Here is a 3,790-nt window from a genome sequence, read left to right as displayed (position 1 = left end):
TACACACCCTGCCATCGAATCACCACGTTGTGTACCATGATTTGTCACTCCACACAATATTTTCCTAAGAGGACAACACCTGAATTGTGCTACTTGATGTTGTCGAGTTCATTGGCACAGCAAAAGGAAACTTGCTATTAGCGTATACCACAACTAACCAATGAGTGTTTCAGAAAGATCCCACAAAGTCTATGTTTTGTCTCGAATGCTTGCCTGCTGTCTTAGGGTTGGACAACAGCCCTGATTTCATGTCAAATGAATTTAGAACATTCTGTGTACGCAATGGCATACAGCAACTAACTAGTGCACTGTTCCATCCACAGTCAAACTGGAAGGTGGGATGTTTTGTCAGAACTTTCAACCAGCAGATGGCTGAACATCGCAAGGCACACATTAGGCATCGAGCAATGCAACTGTTTCTCGTCTCCTATCGTTCACGTCCACGAGATGGAACATCGCTGGCGGACACTACTCCACCCTCCTCAACATCCGGCGCCCAAGTAAGGACACAGAGGATGGGTGCGAGACGAGATCGTTCGTCGACTTGGCGCTTGCATGTATCTGATTTCAGGCTGAGACGGATTGCAGGGCCCACTTCACAATCAAATTTAAAAAAAAATGTGTGTGAAATTTTATGGGACTTAACTGCTAAGGTCATCAGTCCCTAAGCTTACACACTACTTAACCTAAATTATCCTAAGGACAAACACACACACCCATGCCTGCGGGAGGACTCGAACCTCCACCGCGACCAGCTGCACAGCAATCAAATTCGCCACTGTTAGTGCACAGTGACTCTTCTGTGCCTCTTCCTCAAGATTCACGTATCCCGTGGACATTGCGGCCACAGCAGCCATCAGTGGGTGTCATCACAACATCTTGGGACACAACGATGGAGACGGTGCCGTCACCTCCTCTAGTCCTACCGATGGCGCTGGAACCACCCACACCGCAGCATCTGACGCCTCCTACATCTGGTTATTGGCTTCCAGAGGTGGATGCATACCCTTCTGGTCGTTTTCTGGGGGACGTTTCCGCCAGAGTGAAGGCCGGATGGCGGAGTACCACTGGAAGCATGACATCCCCTGCAGCCACAGCTTCCGGTCCTTCGCAGCGACCACGACCCTGCCTCCCATCCCCTCCAGACGGCAGTCCGTCGGTTTGGGAGGGGAGGAAAGTTCCGGCAGAAAGCCAAGTGCCGGCACGCCAGTCGGGAACGTTAGAGCAGAGAGGGCTGTGAAGAGGACGTCAGCCAATAGCACGCTGACCGACCGACAGCAGCGGCCTCTCGCCGAAGAGAACACAAGCGCCGCTGCTGACTGGTAGCGGCCACTTCTATAGCAGCATCGAGATTTGGTACATTAAGACCACCGACTTAGGAATTGTATATGCTGACGAGATTGTTATTTGAATGTCACCCTTTGCTTGCGACACTTCTGTGTTGTTGTCAAACTTAGGTACTGTCATTTACTCATTTTGTAATAAAAGTCTTTTATACGTTTTGCTTGAGTTGTTGTTTACCAATCCGAGAAGCGGATTTCCTAGACACACCATATTCGGCAAATAGGCAGGATACAACAAAATTCAGCATGTAATCGAAACTAATGTGCTGTAAGTACTGGTGATAATACCACTTTGAAACTACACACCAAAGATGCGGGATCGTCAGCACATTAGATACAGAAGTAAATTCGGTCGAAGATCTAAAATGAAGACGTGTTTTAAGTACAGAAGTTATGTGTCAGGAGTCTGGAGTTTTATACAAGTTCCAATAGCACCAAACATTTACCGAACAAGTATTTAATAATAAATATTGTGAGAAAACTGGTGTTTATTAGTAATCGAGAATTATTCAATTTCTTTTGAATTTTCAGCAAAAGGAGATTCCCTCTGATATGGCGCCTGCCGCTATCCTGTGATGTTTAGAGCGCACGCTATAATGGATTATAGTTCACTGTTCTGGTGCGAGTGGCGCTGCGGTGGTGATTTGCTGTTACATCACTGGCGTGTAATTGCAGTGGCCGGCGGAAAGCGAGAGGGTAGTCGGTTTCCGGGTACTGCACGGAACGTGAAGTTCGCTATGCCTGACCTGCTGGTGACTAGCGCTAAGGTTGTTGTGCTTCGCAATATGAGCAAGGTGGTCTGGGGCGGAGGCGACTCGCCGCTGTTCTGGCCATGCGGTGGTGATTAATCTGAGTTGGCGTACTTGTTCAGCCTGCCTGTCTGATGTGGAGGTCGGGTGGGGTCCTGTGATACTCTGGCCCGGAGACAACTAGCTGCTGAATTTTGGAGTCGTCTGCTAGGTTGGGATGTGAGCTCGGTTGGTTAGTCAAATTTTCCGCTGGAAGCTCCAGAACCGGTTTCTGAACTTCATTCTGATGTGGGACGGCGTTGCTGGAAGTTTGTGCTGTGTGTGTGTGTGTGGCACGTAACGATATTTGTTGGTACTAATTTGTTTGCTCAACTGGAGTACCTTTTGGTTATCCCGCTGAGTGGGTCGTTGCCCACCCAATCTGCTCAGCGTTACCTTTGGTGGTATCTGTTTGTTCCTTTTTTGAAGTAATTCACGTAGGTGGTTACTGTTACCTACCCGGAGTTGTGTTCATGAATATTTGGCATTTGATGTTTTAGGTAAAGTCTGCCTAAGACAGGCGTTTTTGGAAAGTATATGCATACTGATTTACTGGTGCTTGGTATATGTGGTCTTCTGCGACCTGAACAACATGATCTCGTCAATTTGGTTTGTGTAACAGAATTTAGTGATATGTTTTGTATTTTTTTCTCACTGTGTTATTATTAACTTGGTGGAATAGTCGTGTTTGGTATCATTAAGGCACTTCTAAGACTGTGGTTTTACTATTCATATGCGCTTGGCTTTTATTGTTTTGTTTTAAGAAGCGAGAATTGCTTATTAATATTTGTGTGTGTTGGCTTCCGGCACTTGTTAAGAGCGCCCGAGTTAACGGCGCCGTGGTTATCATGTGCTGTCGGGATGTTATATTGTTATTTGATTTTTTAATTTTATCTTGTGTTGATGTTATCTGTCGTGTGTTACAGAACATAACCAAGGTGCATAAGTAGTGGGCAGTTGTGGGAGGCATGTCAGGGAGCTCTCAGTGGTTTATTTCGGGGACTGTTTCTAGTGGGAAGGCTTTGAAGTGTTGAGAGCTCGCTCGTTTGTGATTGCATTGGGGATTGGCCTTGCCCTTTGGTTGTATCAAATTATTATTTTGTTGTTATATTTATTGGTTGTGTGTTGCGCTTCTTCGATTTTATAGTGCCAAGTGCCATTATCTTTCTCAAGGTTTTTTTTATATAAATGATTTTAAATTGTAATGCCAAGTTAACATATTAGTGGATGTTGTCTCTTGGGTAAACTCCAAAGGCACTATTGTAAAAGGTTGTTTGATTTTATGGTGGCAAGACGCCGTTATTGTTTTTAAAGCTGTTTGTTTTAACTATTTGTTAAGCTCTGTAAGTTACATGAATATGTTATTACTTAAAAGAGTTTAGCGTTGGCAATTTAATAAATTGTGTACAAAGTCTGCTGTTTTGATATTATTGGGCGGAAATCCGTGGATAGTTGTCCTATAAGGACACACATTCCACCCTCCTTCTACCTACAGTTCTCACTCTAGTTGTAACGGTAATGGATCCGTTGTATGTACTACGTAAATATGGGCGCAAAGCAAGACTGCAGGATTAACTTTTCTGAATTGTTTATTTTAAAAGTAGCAGAGGTTACACAGAAAGCTTTATTTATTTTACTCTGTAGTCGTCTGCATTACAC

Source organism: Schistocerca serialis, chromosome 11 (assembly GCF_023864345.2).
Source record: "Schistocerca serialis cubense isolate TAMUIC-IGC-003099 chromosome 11, iqSchSeri2.2, whole genome shotgun sequence".
NCBI lineage: Eukaryota > Metazoa > Arthropoda > Insecta > Orthoptera > Acrididae > Schistocerca > Schistocerca serialis.
This window is presented reverse-complemented; position numbering follows the sequence as displayed.